This window comes from Kogia breviceps, chromosome 10, assembly GCF_026419965.1.
Source record: "Kogia breviceps isolate mKogBre1 chromosome 10, mKogBre1 haplotype 1, whole genome shotgun sequence".
Classification (NCBI taxonomy): Eukaryota; Metazoa; Chordata; class Mammalia; order Artiodactyla; family Physeteridae; genus Kogia; species Kogia breviceps.
Genome location: NC_081319.1, coordinates 86590235 through 86612620, shown reverse-complemented (window position 1 = coordinate 86612620; position 22386 = coordinate 86590235). Strand labels below are relative to the sequence as shown.

Here is a 22386-nt window from a genome sequence, read left to right as displayed (position 1 = left end):
GTAACAGCAACTTCCCAGATGACTACAGCTCAATACAGATATAGAAAACATTGACTTTTTTTGTGTGTGTGTGGGGGTGTCTTAAAAAATTTTTTATGAGCCCGTAGAAGACACGGAAATATTGGACATTGAAATATTGGAAGTGTAATAAATCGGATCTTTCTGATTTTTTTCCTCGTATGGTTCCACACATGACAGGGCTGGCGATGTCTTAACTGACACTCCAACTTTGTAGCCGGTGGAGGAAAACAGTGGAAGAGAGATGGGGGATCTCGGAGCAGGCAGAGATAGATGCTCAAAGAGGAAGAAGGTCTGTGCTGAGGCTGGGCTGGTCATTTTCCATCACAGCAATGCGCGGTGCTGTATGTCGGGTGGGTCCTCAACCCCGTGTTATAGAAGCCGAGAGAAGTTAATTTTAATAGTGAAAAGTTAATGAAATTGCCAATGACGGGGACCTAGAGAAGCTAGATTACGAGGGGACTTGCGCGTCTAAGGTCTCCTAGTAGATGCCGGTTGGGGAGGGGATGGCAAAGAGCCGGAGAGTCGGGCAAAGGAAGGTTCTGAGGCCCAGTGGAATTTATAGAAAATGAATTCACGCAGGAAGAGGGGGAAGAAAGAGTGTTGGGAGGTCTGTCCTTAACGAGATGCTAACCCATCTGACTAGGACCCCATGATTACCGTCCCTGCCTCTGTATTTCAATTGTAACGCCGGTCCTGAGCAATAACTTTAGAAACCCTTCAAAATCATAAAAGGAAACAGAGGCCATTCTCACAAAACCTGGATAGCTTTTCCTCTTTTGCTTTAGAGAGAGATTGGGACTGACATATACACTAATACGTATAAAATGGATAACTAATAAAAATAAATAAATATACTGACTATAAGAAACTCACATAATATAGTTACTAATAAGTTTACATACAGATTTACTATTTAATAATTTATTAATGGTTTGTTCCCTTTGTTTTTCATATTTCTTTGTCCCTCTTCCTTCCTACCTTCATTTGACTTATTTAAACATTGTTAGTAGGTGGTCTAGTGATTACCCTATACATCCTTAACATCTCACAGCATACTTAGAATCAATAAATTACCATTCAAGATGAGTATAGTAACCTATATCACCATTATGCACCTTTGCCATAAGCCCTGTATGTTATGTATATAGTACATGTAGATATAATGAAACTCTATGAGACAATGTTGTAATTTTCACTTTCAATCATCAAACATACTTTAAAGAACTCAGAGAATAACAGTCTGTCATTTTTACCCAGATCTTTCCTAGCTTTGCTATTATTCAATCATGCTATTCCAGTGTCCTTCGGGTATCATTTTTCTTGTCTCACACTTTACTTTTTTCTAGCACTTCTGCTGGCAATGGATTATCTCAGTTTACCTTCAGATCAAAATGTATTTTTCACCTCTTTGTCTGAACGATATTTTTGGTATATCAGCATTCTGGTCTATTCTTTCAACATTTAAAAAAGTCATGTCATTTCTTTATGGCCTCTGTGGTTTCTGATGAGAACTCCAAAAACATTCAGATCGAAGTTTTCCTTTAGTTTTCCTCAGGTTGCTTTCAAGAAGCTTTTATTTTTTTCCTTTGGTTTTCAGCAGTTTAATAGTAATATGTCTGGGTGTGGATTTATAGAAGTATATCCTGCTTCAAGTTTACTGAACGTTTTGAATCTGGTTTGGGTCTTTTGCCAAATTTCAAAAGTTTTCAAATTTGGAAATTCAAAAACCATTTTCCCCTTTTTCAAGGTCCTCTCTGTCTTCTTGTTTTGTGTCTCCAATGATGTGAATATAAGATCTTTGTTATTTCCAATTTGTCCCTGAATCACCAGCCATCTTTTAAAATATACTTTTCACTCTGTCATTTAGACTGGATAGTTACTATTGTCTATCTTCACATTCACTGACTTTTTCTCAGTCATTGTCTGCTATTAGGACAATCCATTGAGGCACTGTTGTTTATAATTTTGGTTAATACATTTTCAGTTCTGAAGTTTCAATTTGGACTTATATGTCCCATTTTTTTACTAAGACTTTCTAACATTCAATTCATTTCAAACAGTTCTCACCCCTAATTCTCAGAGCACTGAATAATCACTACTTCAAATTATTTATTAGAAGATTTCAACATCTGTGTCATCTCAGTATTGATATCTGTTGATTCTCTTTTTCAAGTCAGTTAACCAATTTTCTTGGCTCTTCATTTGCTGAATAATGTTGGATTATAACCTGGCCATTTTTGCATCAGACTTTGTGTCTTGTTCAAATTTTATGGAGAATATTGCTACTTTTGTTTTTGCAGTCAATTGACTGCCTTGTGTTCAAGTTCCAAGTACCGACCAGCCTTCTGTGTGTTGTGGCTTCATAGTCCAATCCATTTCCAAAGCCTTTCTGATGCTATTTGGAGATCTCTGGAGTGTGTGCAATCCAGTGACCAGTGTGGACTTGGGCAGTGCGCTATCACTTCAGTTCTCAAAGCTTATGTTGTTTAGGACCTGAGTCACTTATACATAGATCATGGGTTCATCCAGAAGTTCACTAATAACTTCACGTGTTTGCTTTACACAGTGTCTTTCTCGATATTTTCTGGTTACTTGGGGGCACTCGGTTTCAGTCCCTGATGAGAAATCTGCGGCTTTATTGAACCCCGCTCTGTCCTGAGCTTCCCAAGACTGTGCCGCCTTGTGGCCAAGTTGCAGGAAGAAACAGGAATAAAAAGACGAATTGGGCATAACCTTTTAGATAGATGACCAGCAATTCTGAAGAAACAGAAAACAAATTATAGGTTGAAAGTATCTGTACATACCGAAGGCCAGTAGAGCCAGCGCTGCCCTGTCTTGTCCTTGCGCAAAGAAGGGTGCAAAGCGTCTAATTTTCTCATTTCAGATTGGCGCTCCTCGGTAGAGAGAGTAAAACTTTGGAGAATGTGGGCATCGATCCCACTTCCTCTCGCATGCTAAGCGAGCGCTCTACCACTTGAGCTAATTCCCCTACATCCAACGTGCCCTCTCTCTCCTTTTTTCTTCCTCCTTCAGTTTTTCAGAATACTTCATTATTCGCTCTTTTGGGAGGCCCAAACTTCAGGAAATGTCAAGGCCATTAATGCGAAACCAGAATTTAGACTAAGGGCACATCTTCTCAAAGATGCCCCAAAGGAAGAGAGCAATTGGTACCTATTCCTCCGCTAAGAAAAGAAAGTAGCCATGGGAAAAGTTTGGTACCCCAAAATTTCAGGTTTCAGATTTTCTGGGACAGAAGAGAACACGTGTCACTTGGGAGGAGTCACCCAGAACAGTTGGCTAATGCGACAAGACTATCTCAGGATGATTATCTGTGTCTTGAAAAGGAGACCGAAACAACAAACCAAAAGAAGTTGGATGATCATTTATTCCTTTTAGGGCAAGTGGTACACTGATTTTTCCCAGATGGTGGAAGGCAAAAGAAACACCAGTTGTTTCCGCTCGGTTTCGAACCGAGGACCTCTCGCGTGTTAGGCGAGCGTGATAACCACTACACTACGGAAACCCCTTTCCCAGCATATTTATTCAATTCTTGCTGAGGTGGGTCATGAAAGGTTTCATATCTACACCGTGTGAGAGAATAACCAAAAACTACAAACTATTACAAGCAAGACCAATCGAAAATAAGAAGCGAGATCATATCAGAGAGAAGAAATAAAATATGGACACTGAGGGGTGAAGATGAAGAGTGAACAGGGTGGAGGAACAGGCATGGAGGTAGGAATTCCTGAGTTCAGCAATTACCTGTTTAGGTGGAGTGGAGTGGAGTGTGTGCGTGCGTGTGTGTGTGTAAAATAGACATGGAGGGAAACAGTGATTGAAAAGCCTGGACACATGAAGATACATTGGGGAGAAAATTGTGGAGGCTTAAGAACCTTTGAAAAAAAATCCAGGCACATGGCTTTAAAATCAAAACATTTTATGAAATGCTTTTACTTTGAATGCCAAATAGGTAGGAAACGGAGAAACTAGAATTAGAGAGAGAGAAAAAGAAGTTATAAAATATTAAAGAATCGAGGTTTATTCTTTTAGCTCCTGAGATTAGCAGTAGCATGAGTCTTTCTGCATCTCCAGCCCAGTACACTTTCTGGTACAGAATACATTCTCCATAAACATAGAATGGATAAAGGCATAGATGCATGAGAGGAAAGAGAAAGATTCTGGAGAGGTTGTCCAGGAAGGATCTACAGTATTTGAGTATGTGTGAAGACACTGGATGTAGAGATTTTGAGGGAGAAGAAAGTGTCAAAGCCATGTATAGAATACTTGAACCTGGGTGGTAGACACAAGTGATTTTGAATTAATATCTGATGCATGGAAGATTAAATCCACTCATTTATAAGTGTTTGTTTTAATAATGAATTAATGAATGAATTAGTATGGAGAAAAAGTGATAAGACTATGCACAGGGCTAAAGGAAAAGCCTACATTTTAATATAGGAAAAATAAATCAGTTTTCCACTTCCGGTTTTGCTCCATACAGCCATTCGAACTGAGAAAAACATGGTTCAACTACTCTGAGCTTCAATTTTATCTGTAAAGTGGGAATAATGATATTTGGATGAACTGCAAAGCCTAAATCAAACAACTTGCATAAAATTAATAAACATTTAGTACAATTTTTAGCATATGGTGCTGAAAAGGGATTTATTTTTCATTCTTTCGTAGCCTGTATTCCAAGTCCCCAGTGGTGGTCATCCTTCTCTCAAAGGCTCAGAGATGCAGCAAATGGAAGGAGGTAATCCCCTCGTAACCACGGTGGTGCTTCCTCCAGCCTGAAGATGGCTCCCTTCCTTGAACCCTTAAGGGGAAGAAACAGCACGGTCTGATCTTCAGGAAGCAATTTCTAGACAAGCTAACCTTCAGAAATCCATCTCTGGGTGTCGTTTTGGTAACGTGTATAAGAAGTAAAACAGAACATCACTTCTCTTTCACATTTTAAAAGAAAATCAACTGGGCAAAGTTGGAATCCTACAACCCATAATCATATATGTCACCATACTGTCACTGGTTCCCCAAAGAATAAAGTGGTTTCAAGATATTTTATCATCCTCTAAAGGCTACTACACTGTCTACACTGTCAGCATTCCAGATGTGACCACTGTCTCCACTTTCTCCCTCCAGCTTCCAAGCTCACAGAATGTCAAAGAGTTATAGTTTACCTAGTGTAAGAACCGTCACAAACCTCAGTAGTCAAATCCTCAAGCTCCTTGGACCCTGCCACTCTAGAAGAAGCAGAAGATGGAGGGATAAAGCTCCATGAGGAAGGGAATTTGTGGGTTTTATTCACTCTTGAATCACTGCACCCAGGAGAGTCCACTAACAAGAATTATTTGTTGCATGATTAAAAGAATAAATGATTTTACACATCCTTATTGCTTAACTGCTGTTAGGTGACCTTCACAGCACCAATTTGGAAGATAAATTTCCCTGGCTTCTTCCATCAGAGGGAGAAGAGACACAAAAATATGATATAGCTTGTATTTTCTGGTGTGATCTAAATTACTTCACCAATGAGTTTACAGAAATTACGGGGAAGTGCAACAAACTTGAAATCTGGTTTCACCCTCCTGAGCAAAAATTGGATCATTCATCAAAGCTTATCTGGCAGCATTTGATCATTTTACTTTGTTTTTTTTGTTTGTTTTAGTGCAGTCTACATACCTTTTCTTTTTAGCAACATAAGACAGGTAAACTGCCCTGCCCACTCTGAGGCTCGAACTCAGGACCTTCATATTATGAGACTGACAAAGTGTCAACTGTGCTGAGAAGGAACAAGGGCTTAAACTCCCACATTCTACTTAAAATATGAAATAATATTTTCCAGGCCTGTCTATCAGTTTCCAGCTTTTAAATAATGTAATCAATGTTCTTTGAAAATCATTCCTTTTAAGCCCCTAAGCACCTGATGGATTCTACATTCTGAAACGGAGGAGTCCACACCTTTCCAGCATAGACCCAGAGGTCTTGGACACTCTGGACAGCAAGACCAGGAACAATCATACCTGTCTTTTGCTGCTCTTTTCCCCTCTTGTGTTCCAGAGATCTGCCTCTTCCCTCCCTCATAGATCCCAGCCCCTCTTACACTTTCCTTGGTACCTTATGTTAAAAAGAAACTTAGGAGGTACCCAGTTAATATTAGTTCACTGACTGAGTGAATGAATACTCCTCAAATTTGTCTACAGTTCATACTTCTGCCTCATTCTACATCTCCACTTGCATTGACACAACTGGAGACACTCTCTTTACAAAAACCCCAAACTGAACTTAACAAAAAACCTCCCTGGTTTGCTTTTTTATTCAGCCTTTGTACCATTAATTAGACTAAGAGATTTATGGAGATTATTTTGTATATTCCAATTGAATTTTGACAATAACTATGTATCATAATTTGCATTTTCCAGATATGTTGGCAGCTCAGAGAAGTTAAGTAATATTTCTCCTAAGCAGTGAAGCCTGAATTGAGAAACAGATTATTAGATTCCAAATTGTGACTTTTTTTTTCTGCTCCAGCTCATGATCTCTCTGCCTGCTCTTCTCCACAGTAGCCCATTCAGGTATTCCCTAACTATCTAATTCCCAGCCTCAACTGTGCTGGCCTTTCGGGCTTAGCCTTCCTAGTCAACTTTGGCCCATTTTCTTCCTTCAAAACCCACATCTCTTGAACGTTATTAACAAATCTGAACATTATTTCGTGATGCTCTCTTGAATCTATCCCTTCCTTTCCATTCAGTCAGTACATATTTACTGGAGAGCTGCTCTGTGCAGGGCAGTAGGCTCAGGTGATTCAGAAGGAATCTGACCACCCAGACCTCTGGAGCTAGAGAGATATAAAGAGACAAGGGACAATCCACTTCCGGTTTCACACTTTCAGTCTCCCTGGCATTTGCAGCTAGATAACGCTTTTAAAAATATTTATTTTCATAACGTCCCTCGACTTCACTCTGACCATTCTTGATTTCTTAGTTTTGATATGATCTTGCTTTTCTCTCAACTCTTTGGCCCTTCTTTCTACCTACATTGCGATTTTGCTCTATAAGGTCAATTCGATCCATTGGTGGATGGTATTGTTTTGTTAACTACTAGATCTGACATTAATGAGAGAGAAGTGTTGACATCTACAATGATAACTGTGGATTTCTCTATTTTTCTTTTCAAGTTTATCAGCTTTGGTTTATGAATTTTGAAGCTTGGTGGTCAGGGGCATATGCACTTAGGATAGTTTATTTCATTGGTGAGCTGACACCTTATCATTATGTAACTTCTCACTTAATAACTGGAAATTTGAAATCCACTTTGTCTGATATTAATATATCCGTTTCGGCTCTTTTTGATTAATGCTTGTGTGGTATCTCTTTTCCCATTCTTTACTATCAATCTCCTGTGTAACTTTAATCTTGTTTATAACATTTATTCTTGCATATTAACACCTTTGAAAAGAGTTTCTTAAGGTCAGCATATTTATTTTTAGTATATTATGACAATCTGATTTTTATGGATGTGTCTAGGTAATGTATATTTAATGTTATTATTGATAACTTTGCATATAGATTTAATATTTAATAGTTTATTAATGGTTTGTTCCCTTATTTTTTATTCTTTGTTTCTTTTCCTACCATCTTTCAGCTTATTTAAACATTGTCTGTAGCTGCTCTAGTGATTACTCTATACATCCTTAATACTTCACAGTATATTTAAAATCAATAAATTACTATTCAAGTTGAATTTAGAAAACTCACAGCTATTTAGTCCCTTTACCATAATCAGTTTATGTCGTGTGTATAGTACATGTAGATACAATGAAAACTCCATGGGACAATGCTGTGGTTTTCACTTTCAAACATTAAACATACTTCAAAGAACTCAAGAGAAACATAATAGTCTATCCTATTCACCCAGATATTTCCTTCTCTGTTATTGTTCTGATGAGAATGGAGTCATCATAGTTCAGGCATATAAAAATGGAGACGTCTGCCATTGAGAATCTGGTCTCAGACACCTCCTTACGTCAGTGAGAACTTGAATTTTCTTTGAACTTTGCCAAACCCAAGGGTGCCATTTGCCCTGTTGAGAACAACATAACCAGCTGCAACTTTATGGTCTCAAGGTTCCCCCTTGTAACTATGTAACCATTGCAGACCCCAACCAAACCTTGCTTAGCCAGTTCTCAAACTTTATGGTATGTTGTTTAGGATCAGCGCCATTTATTCACAACTCACAGGTGCATCCAGAAGGTCACTAATAACTTCATGTATTTGCTTTCCACAGTGTCTTTCCTGATATTTTCTGGTTACTTGAGGTTCCTGGTTTCAATCAGTGACAGGAAAGCTGGTGCTTTATAGACCCCGCTCTGCCCTGCACTTCTCAGGACTCTGCCGCCTTGCTGCCAAGTAGTAGGAAGAAACAGGAATAAAAGAGGAATTGGGCATATCCCTTGAGATGACTAGCTATTCTGAAGAAACAGAAAATAAATTATAGGTTGATAGTAGAGGTACATAAAAAAGGCCAGTAGAACCAGTGCTGTCCTGTCTTGTCCTTGCCCAGAGAAGGATCCAAAGTGTCTAATTTTCTCATTTCTTTCTACAGGTTGGAAGATTTGCAGTTGTCAGCTGGAGCTATGAGATTGAAAGAGTAAAAGTTCGAGAATGTGGATATCGATCCCACTACCTCTCACATGCTAAGCAAGCACTCTACCCCTTGAGTTAATTCCCCAATTGCATTTCTAGCTTCTTTCCTCAAGTATTTTAGAGTAACATCTCCACTTCATTGTTCACTCTTCTGGGTGGCCCAAACTTCAGAAAATGTCAATGTCCTTAATGTGAAACCAGGACTGGACTCAGGGCACATCTACTCAAAGATGCCCTGAGGCAAGAGCATGATTGGTACCTATTCCTCTGCTAAGGAAGGGAGGAGAGAGTGGCCGTGGGAAAAATAAGAAGAGACAGAGGGACTATTTTTGGACTTCACTGTTGAAGAGAAACTGGAAATTAAGAACCTGTGTAGAAGAAAATGGTTAGAAGAAAATACATGCAAAAGGAAATAGGGTTTTAATTCTGTCCTAGTTTTCACCCAACTTTAAACTGTTATCAGTTGTGACTGTTTTATAACAGGAGTCCTAAACATCTGTGTTCCCTTACATCTTTATTTGTTATTCACTAATTAGAAAGTAGAAGATTCTGTCTGGGAAAATTTTGAATTATACAGTATAAATAAGTTGTCATTCATCAATAAAATTCAAAACATCAAATAAGGCATAAAGAAAGAGTAAAATAAATTGACCGATGCAGAGATTAACATTTTGGAAGTTAATGAAACCATTTATTAAATTATTAACTGTTCAATATTTCATTTACCTATTCCTTAGCCTTACCTAATACTTTCATTTCAAGACAGAAGCCGTATTTATGCCTTAACTTCAGGCACTGAGGACACAGTGAGGACAAAACAGTGATTTGAGCCTAACGATCCTTATATTCTAGAGGACATACAGGAAATTTAAAAAGAAAAACTTCATAAGGCACTTTCTGAAACAGAGTGTTTGTGAGGAAGGTGGCATAAATTGATGTGGGAGACTGAAATCACGATAAGAGGCATTAGCTATGGTGGGTGTGGTCTCAGTAGCAAAGTAACATTTGATTTAGCTGCTGAATGCCAAGAGGTACGCACCTTACCAGGTCTGATTCAATATGAGAAGACGTATTAGTCAGGAGCTGAGAGGTGAAGAAAGGCCCTCTGTGGGCAACTGGGAAACTAGCCCAGACAGAGCCCAGTTACCAAATACCCACAGCAGAGCCAAAATGTGAGAAATTTTCCATCTCATTTGAAGACTGTGTGACTCTGGCCTAATCAAATGTTGGGTGTGCTGAAGGAGCGCCCATTCACAGTCTCCAAGAGCATCATCCATAGGATTCTTTGTGCCTGAAGACGTTTAAGATCAAGTTGAAGGTGAGGGAAGTGTTTCAGTGAAAACCAAAGTGCAAGGGCTGTTCACAGCTCAGCATGGCAGAATCATGACCCTCTTTATCTTTCTTTCCTGTCTTTGGACCTCATCTGGTTCTGATCACTAATGTTGATAAATATATTTCCTGCATTACCTGCTGGAATCCCCCCACCCCCATTTTAAATCATATTTCAGCTGCCTGTGCCAAGAGGAAAAATCAATTTTGGATTCTATGTGTGGAAAGTAAATACAGCCTGATTGTTTCATAATTTGAGAGATATTTCTGAAGGTGTTGATTTGAACTGTCATTGCAGGTACTACGATGTTTGGGTTGAGACAGGTGGGTAAGGAACCTCCTTAAGGAAGAGCTACCCAAAGATCCTACTCCTATTCTTCTTTATGAGTTTTCTCTAAGAATTCCCCTAATTTCATATATATTTTTTGTTTTGTTTTTGTTTTTGACAATCTGGGTCTTTTTGGTCCCCTTCCAGACCCAGGAAGCTCAGACCTCACACCCACAGATTCTGTTATACATCTTGTCTCTCTATAAGTGTCCCTCAACTGTCTTCCCTCTTCCCCCATAGACCCCATAAATGTCAATTACAAATAGTGGAAAGGCCTTCTTTTCACCAGGATCTCTCTGTTTGGAAAACAGGGGTGGGAGATCCACCCTCGCACTAGCCCAAAACCATGAATGTTGAAATGGAAAGGCCAGCACAGTCCAGTACAGATCATGTTCACTCCCTCCACAGCAGGTTTTCCTTCCTTGTTGTAGTACAATGACAAAGAGTATTGGTCAAAGACTGAGTCTGTGCTGTCTTCTGTGTGAAATATAAACATATAAATTGTCATTTTTAAAGGCAATCCAATATTTCCTGGAGTTGGGTTCAGGAGAGAAGCTCTGAGGACTCAGGTGTCTGTGGAGAAGGAATGAAGGAGCAGAACTGGGGAAAATAGATATCTTTCTCACTAGCTTCCAGTGCCAAGAAGGCTTTGTAACATTCAACCTAATTCTCATGCTCTAACCCTCTTTTTGACCTGGGGTCATTCTAGACATGTGCCCTAACCAGTTATATGGGTCTAACCTGGTGCCACAAGGTTATTTCATTGCCACCAAAGAGGACCTGAGAGAGCAGAACATCAGAAATATGACTTCAGCAAAAGTACAATGAAAAAGTACTGTTTCTATTAAGGAGTGTGTATGTGTGGGGTGAGATCTATAGTATTTCATCATGGGAATGATCTAGCTCTGAAACCATTTCACTCTTGAATTGCCAGAAAGCAAGTAAAGGTCCCAGCTTGGTGGGGTGCCCAGTTGGAATTGCGGGCTGTCTCACATGTCATGTATTTCTCTATAAAACAGAGTTGTGATTGTTAGAGATTTTGGAAATATGGCCACCTAGGAGGAGGAGGAGGAGGAGGGGCGGCTTCTGCAGCCCTCTCACCTGCACAATTAAGCCCTCCCAACGTGGCCCAGGTTGCTGGGTAGGGCTTCATTCCTCCTCCTGTCTTCCAGAGAAAGATAGGATTGGCATAGTAAGACACTAGGATCCTGGACAAGGATGAAGTAGCAGAGGGAAGAGGAAGAATTTTCAAGAGAACATCGGAAACTGGAAATCAGGGCTTTTACTCGGTCTTTAATTTTAAAGAAATGAAGGAACGGTCAGGAAATATCAACACATAATCAAGAAAAAACTGCTCAAACAAGCAAAGTTCAACAAAAACGCTGATGCTCCACAGGTCTGAATCCCTTCTCATCCTAAATATCTGTCAGATATTTTGAGTTCTCTAGTCACAATTTTAGTCGGATTGTGGAAGGAAGATGAGAAAAGTGATATAACTTATGTTTTCTGGTGTAATCTAAGTGTTTTCATCAATGATTTTACTAAAGTTACTGGGAAGTGCAACAAACTTGGTAGCTAATTTTACCCTCTGAAGCGAACGCGGGCTCATTTTTGAGGAGGCTGTGGAAAGATAAACGACCAGTTTTGCCCTCTCTGAGGCTCGAACTCAGGATATTCAAATTATGAGACTAACGCGCTGCCTACTGCGCTAAGAGGTCAGATAACAGATATCTTGCTCATTGAAAGTAAAATAGGAGACAGTACTTTCCAGCCACCACTATTTTATCAGTTTCTAGCTTTTAATAAGTACAATCAATGGTACTTGAAAATCATTCCAATAAGTCAATGCTCCAGATCAGAAATGATACAGTCTATGCCTTTCCGGTATCCACCTACAGATAAGATCATCTGGGTTGCTTGACTGGAGACAATGGGCTGTCTTTTGTTAGTCTTGTGTTCCAGTGATGCGCTTTTTCCTGCCCTCAGAGATCTCAGTCAATCTTACACCTTTCATGATCTCCTTTGTTGAAAGAAACATAGGAGCTGTCCAGTTAATATTATTTCCCTGAGTGAATCAATAGTCCTCAAATTTGTCTACAGTCTGTACTTCTCTCTTTTACTCTACATCTCCATTTGTAGCTATATGACTGGAGACATTCTCCCTACAAAAACCACAAACTGAACTTAACAAAAAGCCACCTTGTTTTTTCAACCTTACGTGCTAAATCATACTAAGAGATTTATGGAGATTATTTCATGTAGTCCAGTTGAATTCTGGCAACAAAACTATGTATCATATTTTGCACTTTCCAGATAAAATGGAGGCTCAGAGAAGTTAGGTAGTTTTTCTAAGGTCCCAGAGCTGCTAAACAGCAAAGTATGAATTGAGAAAAATTATTAGATTCCAAACTGTGAGCTCTTTCTCAGCTCCAGCTCATGATCTCTCTGTCTATTCTTCTCCACAGTAGCCCATTCATCCACACATCAACTGTCTAATTCCCAACCTCTGCACTGAACTTCTGGGCTTATACTTCCAAGTCAACTTTGGCTCATTCTCCTCCTTCAAAACCTACATCAAATGATTTGCCAAATACTGAACATTATTCTTGTGCAGCTTTTTTGAATCCATCACCTCCTTTCCATTCATTCAGTGCATATTCGTTGGGAAGCTGCTCTGTGCCAGGCACTGCAGTAGGCTCAGGCCACTGAGAAGGAATCTGACCACCCATACCTCAGGAGCAGGGAGGATAAATATGGACACAGAATGATCCACTTCCGGTTTCACCACTTTCAGTCTCCCTGGCATTGGTAGCTAAGTAACTCTAAAATACCAGTTTTCTGCTTCACACTGACCATTTTTGATTTCCTAATTTTGATATGATTTTGCTTTTCTCTCAACTTCTTCTACCTACATTGCAATTTTACTTAATAAGGTGATTTAGATCCAGTGGTGGATAGTGTTTAGTTCCTTGATGTATTCCCTGATTTGTTATCTACTAGGTCTATCAGTGAAAGAGATAGGATTGTTGACATCTGCAACAATAATTGTGGATTTTTCTGTTTTTCTTTTCAGTTTCATTAGCTATTGTTTATGGGTTTTGAAGCTCTGTGGTCAGAGGCATACACATTTAGGATAGTTATTTTGTTAGTGAGCTGACATCTTATAATTGTATACTTTCTCAATTAATACCTGGCAATTGACTTTGCTTTCAAATCCACTTTGTCTTATATTAATATATCCACTTTACCTTTTTCGATTAATGCTCATTTGGGGTCTCTTTTCCCATTCTTTTCTTTTAATCTCCTTTACTCTTGAATATAGCTTTTAATCTCACATTTAACTATATTTGAAATGGGTTTCTTATAATCAGCATATTTATTTTTAATACACTGACAAACTCTGATTTTTAATTGATATATCTGGATTGTCAGAATATATTAAAAATAAATATGCTGACTATAAGAAACTCACCTCATATTATCACTAATAAGTTTGCATTTACTATTTAATAATTTATTAATGGTTTGTTTCCTTTGTTTTTCATATTTCTTTGTCCCTCTTCCTTCCTACCTTCACTTGACTTATTTAAACATTGTTAGTAGCTGGTCTAGTGATTACCATACACATCCTTAATATTTCACAGTATACTTAGAATCAATAAATTACCATTCAAGTTTAGTATAGAAACCTCACCACCATTTAGTCCCTTTACCATAACCCCTTTATGTTATGTATATAATACATATAGATACAATGAAAACTCCACCAGATAATGTAATAAGTTTCACTTTCAAACATCAAATATACTTTAAAGAACTGAAGAGTAACATAAGAGTCTATTATATTTACCCAGTTATTTCCTTCTTTGTTATGGTTCTGATGACAAACTGAAATAATAATGGAGTAATCATAATTCAGGCATATAAAAATAGGGTGGATGGCCACTGAGGATCTGGTCTTAGACCAGTCCCTACATCACTGAGAATTTGAACTTTGAACTGTACCAAACCCAAGGACACCACCAGCCATATTGGGAGCAGCTTCCACAAGCTGCAAACTTATAGTCTCAAGGTTCCCCCTTGTAACTATGTAACCATTGCAGACCCTAACCAATTCTTTCTTAACAAGCAGTCTTGCTTCTTGCCAGTTCCAATTATAATTATGGACAAACAACTTATGTAACTAACTGTGTGGCCTTGTAGTTTTTCCCTTTAATAAGCTTCCTTCATTTTATAGTCCAGGGGAACACAGCTCATGTGCTTCTTGAATCTGTGTCTCCCAGGCTGCAGTCCCAATAAATATCATTTTATTTCAAACAGATTTCTATTTCTGAAATTTTGGTTAACTGTTCCTTCATTTATGCTATTCTGTTTCCTTCTGGTATCATTTTTTCTTGTCTCACGACATTACTCTTTTCTAGCACTTCTGTTAGCAATGAATTCTCTCAGTTTACCTCAAATGAGAATGTGTTTCTTTCACCTTTATGTCTGAAGGGTACTTTTGTTATATTTAGCTATTGGAGTGACAGGTCTTTTCTATCAGCATTTAATAAAAGTCATGCCATTTCTTTACGGTTCTTACGGTTTCTGATGAGAAATCCACAGTCATTCAGATTGCAGTTTCCCTTTCATTTTCTTCTGGTGCTTTCAAGCATTTTTTTCCTCTTTTGTTTCCAGCAGTTTAATTGTCATATATCTGGGTGTGGATTTATTTGGTTTTATGCTGCTTTAGGGTTGCTGAATGTTTTTATTCTGGTTTATATCTTTTGCCAAATTTGGGGAGTTTTCAACCATTAATATTTCCAGTGTTCCCCCCTACCCTCTTTTCAAGGACCTCTTTCTCTTCCTCTGTTGGGTTTCCCATGATGTGAATATAAGAACTTTGCTATTTTCCTATTTGTCCTTAAGGCTCCGTCCATCTTTTAAAATACACTTTTCTCTGTCATTTTGATTGAGTAGTTACTATTGTTCTATCTACACATTCACTGACTTTTTCCAGTCATCTCCTTCTCCTATTGAGACAATCCAGTGAGATGTTCTTTATAATTTTGGTTAATATATTTTTCAGTTCTGAAGTTGCAATTTGGATGTATATCTTCCCATTTTTTGCTAAGACTTCCTAACATTACATTCATTTCAAAGAGTTCTCACCCCTAATTCTCAGAGCATTGAAAATATTTGTCAGAGGATTCCAACATCTGTGTCATCTCAGTATTGGTATCTGTTGATTCTCTTTTTAAGTGAATTAAGATTTTTCTTGGTTCTTCATATGCTGAATAATTTTGGATTATAACCTGGCCATTTTGTATTACATTATAAGGCTTTATGTTTTGTTCAAAGCTTATGGGGAATATTGCCAATCTTGCTTTTGCGGGCACCTGACTGCCTTGTGTTCAAGTTCCAAGTACGGAACAGCCTTCTGTGTGTTGTGGTTTCATAGTCCAATCCATTTCCAAAGCCTTTCTGATGCTATTTGGAGATCTCTGGAGTGTGTGCAATCCAGTGACCAGTGTGGACTTGGGCAGTGCGCTATCACTTCAGTTCTCAAAGTCCATGGTAGGTTGTTTAGGATCAGAGCCACTTATTCACAGTTCGCTGGTGCATCCAGAAGTTCACTAGTAACTTCACGTGTCTGCTTTCCACAGTGTCTTTCCTGATATTTTCTGGTTACTTGGGGAACTCGGTTTCAGTCCCTGACAAGAAAACTGAGGCTTTATTGACCCAGCTCTGTCCTGTGCTTCTCAGGACTGTACCACCTTGCGGCTAAGTAGCAGGAAGAAACAGGAATAAAAAGAGGGGTTGGGCATATCCCTTGAGATGACCAGGTATTCTGAAAAAACAGAGAATAAATTATAGGCTGATAGTAAAGGTAAATACCGAAAGCCGGTGAGCCAGCGCTGCTCTGTTATGTCCTTGCCCAAAGCTGGGTGCAAAAGGGTCTAATTTTCTCATTTCTTTCTACAGGTTGGAAGATTTGCAGTTATCAGCCAAAGCTCCTCGACTGAGAGCAAAAGCTGGAGAATGTGGGCATCGATCCCACTACCTCTCACATGCTAAGCGAGCGCTCTACCACTTGAGCTAATCCCCCCTCTGTCGTGTTCTCTTTTCCCCGAGCTTTTCAGAGTTCCATCCCTATCATTTGCTTGAAACCCTGACTCTACTAAGGGCAAGTTTTCTCAAAGATGCCCTGAGGCAAGAGCACGGTTGGTACCCATTCCTCTTCTAAGGAAAAGGAGGCGAGGGGGGAGTAGCCATGGGAAAAGCTTGGCGTCCCAAAAGTTCACGTTTCAGATTTTCCGAGATAGAAGGGAAAACGTCCCAGTTGGGAGGAGTCACCCAGAACAGCCGGCTAACGCAATAGGACTACCTCAGGATGTTTATCTGTTTCTTAAAAACGAAATGAAAACGACAAACCAACAGGAGTGGGATGATCACTGTTTCCTTTTAGGGGAGGCGGAGGGCTGATTTTCCCCGCATGGTGGAAGGCAAAAGAGTACCAGCTGTTTCCGCTCGGTTTCGAACCGAGGACCTCTCGCGTGTTAGGCGAACGTGATGACCACTACACTACGGAAACTCACGTTTGTCGTTTATTTAAGATATTTCTCTGTTGTTACTGAGGCACGTCGTGAGGATTTACATATCTACACCGCAGGATAGAACAATGAAAAATACAAGATATTACAGACAAGAGCCATAGGAAATAAGACGCGAGAGCATATCATAGTGAAGGAAAAAATACGGACATTTAGGGGTGAAGATGGAGGGAACAGCGTGCACAGGGTGGAAGGAACAGGCATGGAGGTAGAATTCCTGTGTTCAGAAATATACCTATTCAATTGGAGTGCTTGTGTGTGTGTGTGTGTGTGTGTGTGTGTGTAAAATAGACCTGGAGGGAAATTGATTGAAAAGTCTGTACACATGAAGATACACTGGGGAGAAAACTGTGGAGGCTTAAAAACCTTTGAAAAAAATACAGGCACAAGGCTTACATAATCAGGGTAACATTTTATGAAAAGTGGGGGAAACCAGAATTGAAGAGAACGAAAAAGAAGTTATAAAATATTAAGGGATTGAGGTTTATTTTTTAGCTCCTGGGATTAGCAGTAGCATGAGTCTTTCTGCATCTCCAGCTCAGTACACTGTCTGGCACAGAATCCATCCTCCATAAACATAGAATGGATAAAGGCATAGATGCATGGGTTGGCTGCAATGCTAAATCAAACAAGTTGCATAAATTAATAAAATTTTAGTACAATTTCTAGCACATGGTTCTGAAAGAGGATTTATTTCATTCCTTTTTAATCTTTCTTCACCTGTATTCCAAGTTCCCACTCCCTAAGAGAAAATCACGAAGAAATAGTTGGGATCCTACAAACTATAATCATATATATCACCATTTTGTCATTGGTCCCACAAAAAATAAACTGTTTTCAAGACACTTGATTATCTTGAAAAGGCTGCTACACTGTCTACATTGTCATCATTCTGAACATTCTGAACATTCTTCCTTGCAGCCTCTAAGCTGCGCAATGTCAAAGATTTGTGGTCTACCTGTATAAGAATTCTCACAAGCCTCCAAATCCTCAAGCTCTCTTCATCCTGACACCTAGAAGAAGAGACGAGGGAATATTTTTGGGCTTCACTGTTGAAGAGAGAAAGAAAGTGGAAATTAAGAACCTGTGTAGAAGAAAATGTTTGGAGGAAATACATGCAAAAGGAAACAGGCTTTAAATTTGGTTCTAGTTTTCACCCAACTTCAAACTGTTATCAGTTGTGACTGTTTTATAGCAGGAGTCCTAAACATCTGTGGTCCCTTACACCTTTATTTGTTATTCACTAATTAGAAGGTAGAAAATTCTGTCTGGGAAAAATTAAAATTATGCATTATAAATAAACTGCCATTCATCAATAAAATTCAAAACATCAAATAAGTCATAAAGAAAGAGCAAACTGAATTGAAAGATGCAGAGATTAACATTTTGGAAGTTAATAAAATGATTTATTAAATTATTAACTTGTATATGATCTGCCTATTAACTCCATTCACCTATTACTTCCATTTTAAGACAGATGCCATATTTATGCCTTAACTCCAGGCACTGAGGACACAGTGATTTGAGCCTAAAGATCCTTATATTCCAGAGGAGAGACAAGAAATTTAAAAAGAAAAACTTCATAAGACACTTTCTAAAACTTCATAAGACACTTTCTAAAACACTTCATAAGACACTTTGTGAGGAAGGTGGCATAAGTTGATGTATTAGATTGAAATCACAATAAGAGTCATTAGCTGTGGGGGGTGGTGTCAGTAGTAAAGTGACATGTGATTCAGGGACTGAGTACCTAGAAGTAGGCACCTTATTACTAAGTCTGATTCAAAATGAGAAGATGTATTAGTCAGGAGCTGAGAGGTGAAGAAAGGCCCTCTGTGGGCAACTGGGAAACTAGCCCAGACAGAGCCCGGTTACCAAATACCCACAACAGAGTCAAAATGTAAGACATTTTCTATCTTATTGCAAGACTGTGTGCCACTGTCTTAAGCAAATGTTGGGTTTGCTGAAGGCCCACCTATTCACAGAGTCTCGAAGAACTTCACCCAAAGGATTCTTTGTGTCTGAAGAAGCTTAAGCTCAATTTGAGGGAAAGGGAAGTCTCTCAGTGAAAACCAAAGTGCAAGGGCTGTTCACAGCTCAGCATGGCAGAATCATGATGCTCTCTTTTCTCAATTTTTTTGGACCCCATCAGGATCTGATCACTAATGCTGATTAATATATTTCCTGCATTACCTCCTGGGATCCCCCCCCCCCCAATTTTAAACCATATTTCAGCTGCCTGTGCAAAGCGGAAAAATTCTATCCGGGTTTGTTTGTGTGGAAATTAAATATCACCTGATTGTTTCATTTTTTTGGAGGCATTTCTGAAGGTGTTGATTTGGACTGTGATGGCTGGGTTGGGACAGACCGGTAAGAAACCTTCTTAAGGAAGAACTACCCAAAGATCCTACTCCTATTCTTCCTTCATGAGTTTTCCTAAGAATTCCCCTGGTTTCATTTTTTTTTTTTTCTTGTTGTTGTTGTTTTTGTTGTTTGACCATCTGGGTCTTACTGATTCTCTCGCAGACCCAGGCTACTCAGACCTCAGAAGGACAAATTCTGCCGTATGCCTTGTCTCTCTAGGTGTCCCTCAACAGCCTTCCTTCTTTCCTCAGGCCAACTGCCCCATAATATTCAAGTACAAAATAGTGTAAAGGCCTTGTTTTCACCAGGATCTCTCTCTTCGGAAACAGAGGTGGGAGGTCCACCCTCCTGCTAGCCAAAAACCATGAATGTTGAGATGGAAAGGCCAGCACTGTCCAGTACAGACCATGTTCACTCCCTCATAGCTTTTTTCAGGTTTTCCTTCCTTGTCTATAGACCAACGACACGGAGCATTCATTCCTTGAAGACTGAAACTGAGCTGAATTAGAAAAACTTCGGGCACAAGGATTTCAGCAAGAGTGAAAGGAGAGACTAAAAGGCACCTTCAACGCGATATCTTTCCTGACTCTTCCGCTGAAAGCTGAACGTGCCACCTCCACACTCCCGAGCCGCTTTACTGCCGAATGATTACACCCCAGCACACGTTTCCTCATGTGCTTATGATGCATTTTTTTCTTACTTGCTTCTTGTTCAGTTTCTTCCACTCCTCATGACTGGGGTAAAGCTACACGGGGAAGGGACTAACAGGAGATATTTGTTGCTTGATAAAAGATGAAGGAAAAAAAAAAAAAAAAAAAAAAAAATGTAACCCCTGCCCTCTCTGAGGCTCGAACTCAGGACCTTCAGATTATGAGACTGACGCGCTGCCTACTGCGCTAAGAGGGCAGGTAATGTTTTGTATTGGCTTTGAAAATAAAATATGAAATTTTATTTTCCAGGTATGTCCATCAGTTTCCAGCTTTTGAAGAATGTAATAAATTTTACTTGTAAATCGTTCCATTTAAACCAATGCTGCCCCTGAAGTGTTTCACATCCAGGAATTGTGGAATCCACACCTTTCCAGTATACACCCAGAAATTGGACACTCTGGCTTGCAGTACCCAAGAACTGTACAGGTCTTTTGCTGCTCTTTTTCCCTCTTGTGTTCCAGTAATCTGCCTCTTCCCACCTTCAGAGATCTCAGTCAGTTTTATGCTTTCCTTGGTACCTTATGTTCAAAAGAAACTTTTGAACAGTGCCCAGTTAATATTAGTTCACTGACTGACTGAGTGAATGAATACTCCTCACATTTGTCTACAGTCCATATTTCTCTGTCTCACTCTAAATCTCCACTTGGATATACATGACTGGGGACATTATCCTTACAAAAAACACAAACTGAACTTAATAAAAAACCTCCTCATTTGTTTCAGCCTTATAATTATACTAAGAAATTTATGGAGATGATTTCATATATTCAAATTGAATTTTGGCAAAAAAGTATGTATCATGATTTGCATTTTTCAGATATAATGGAGGCTTAGAGAAGTTAAGTAATGTTTCTAAGGTCCCAGAGCTGCTAAGCAGCAAAATATGAATAGAGAAACAGACTTTTAGATTCCAAATTGTGATCTTTTTTCCTGCTCTAGCTCGTGATCTCACTGTGTGTTCTCCACAATAGCTCATTCATCCACACTCTATCTAATTCCCAACCTCCTCTATGCTGGCCTTTTGAGCTTAGACTTCCACGTCAATTTTGGCTCATTCTCCTCCTACAAAATCCACATCCACTGCCCTGCCAAATACTGAACATTATTCTTGTGACGCTCTCTTGAATCTATCCCTTCCTTACAATTCAGTCAGTACGTATTCATTGGGAGCTGCTCTGTGCTGGGCAGTAGGCTCAGGTGATTCAGAACGAATCTGACCATACAGATCTCCGGAGCTAGAAGGATAAATATGGACAAGGAATGATCCTCTTCCGGTTTCACTACTTTCAGTCTCCCTGGCATTTGCAGCTAAATAATGTTTTTAAAAATATTTGTTTTCATAATGTCCCTCTGCTTCACTCTGACCATTTTTGAGTTTATAAGTTTTGATATGATCTTGCTTTTCTTTCAACTCTTTGGTAGAACCTCATTGTGATTTTGCTTTATAAGGTCAATTCCACCCATTGGTGCATGGTGTTATATTTTCAATGTGTTTTTAAATTTTTTTAACCTACTTGATTTATCATTAATGAGACATGTACATACCAAAGACCAGTAGAGTCAACGTTGCCCCGTTTCGTCCTTGCCCAGAGAAGGGTCCAAAGTGTATAGTTTTTTCATTTCTTTCTATAGTTTGGAAGATTTGCGGTTATCAAGAGCTCCTCCGGTAAACCGGTAAAAGGCTGGAGAACATGGGTATCGATTCCACTACCTCTCACATGCTAAGCGAGCGCTCTACCACTTGAGCTAATTCCCCACTTGCAACTTTTCTCTTTTCCTCTCATTTTTCAGAGGACCGTCTCCATCCACGTCATTCCTTCTGGGGCCGGCCAGAAGGTGAGGAAAAGTCAAGGCCATTAGGCTGGAGTAAGGGCACATCCTCTCAAAGATACTCTGCGGCAAGAGCGCGGTTGGTACCTATTCCTCTGGTAAAGGAGGGAGAAAGTCGCCTTGGGAAAAGTCTGGCCGCAAAAGTACAGGTTTCAGATTTTCCGGGACGCAAGAGAGCACGTCCCAGTTGAGAGGACTCACGCAGAACACCAGGCTAATGCGGGAGGACTATCTCAGGTTGCTTACCTGTTTTTTAAGCACGAAACTAAAGCAGCAAAGGAACATAAGTGGGATGATCACTGGTTCCTTTTAGGGGAGGCGTTGGGCTGAATTTTCCCTATGGTGGAAAGCAAAAGGCAGCGCTTGTTTCTGCACCAAGGACCTCTCGTGTGTTAGGCGAGCGTGATAACCACTACACCACGAAAACCTCCGCTTTGCATTGTTTCTGAGATAGTTATTGGATTCTTGCTGAGTCGGGTCTTGAGAAGTTACATATTTACACTATATGCAAGAACAAAAATTGTGTTACATACAAGAGCCATAGGAATTTAGAGGCGAGACGTATC

At 39.4% G+C, this 22386-nt stretch overlaps 4 non-coding genes across 4 annotated transcripts; all 4 read right to left on the bottom strand.

Moving 5' to 3' along the window:
• Positions 1 to 2937: 2937 nt before the first annotated feature.
• TRNAA-AGC (transfer RNA alanine (anticodon AGC)) lies at positions 2938 to 3010 on the bottom strand. Its single transcript has one exon. It is a non-coding gene; the product is annotated as a tRNA-Ala (tRNA).
• A 461-nt stretch (positions 3011 to 3471) lies between these two features.
• On the bottom strand, positions 3472 to 3544 carry TRNAV-AAC (transfer RNA valine (anticodon AAC)). The gene has a single exon. It is a non-coding gene; the product is annotated as a tRNA-Val (tRNA).
• A 13280-nt stretch (positions 3545 to 16824) lies between these two features.
• Positions 16825 to 16897, bottom strand: TRNAV-AAC (transfer RNA valine (anticodon AAC)). The gene has a single exon. It is a non-coding gene; the product is annotated as a tRNA-Val (tRNA).
• Positions 16898 to 20113: 3216 nt separating this feature from the next.
• TRNAM-CAU (transfer RNA methionine (anticodon CAU)) lies at positions 20114 to 20186 on the bottom strand. The gene has a single exon. It is a non-coding gene; the product is annotated as a tRNA-Met (tRNA).
• Positions 20187 to 22386: the final 2200 nt, after the last annotated feature.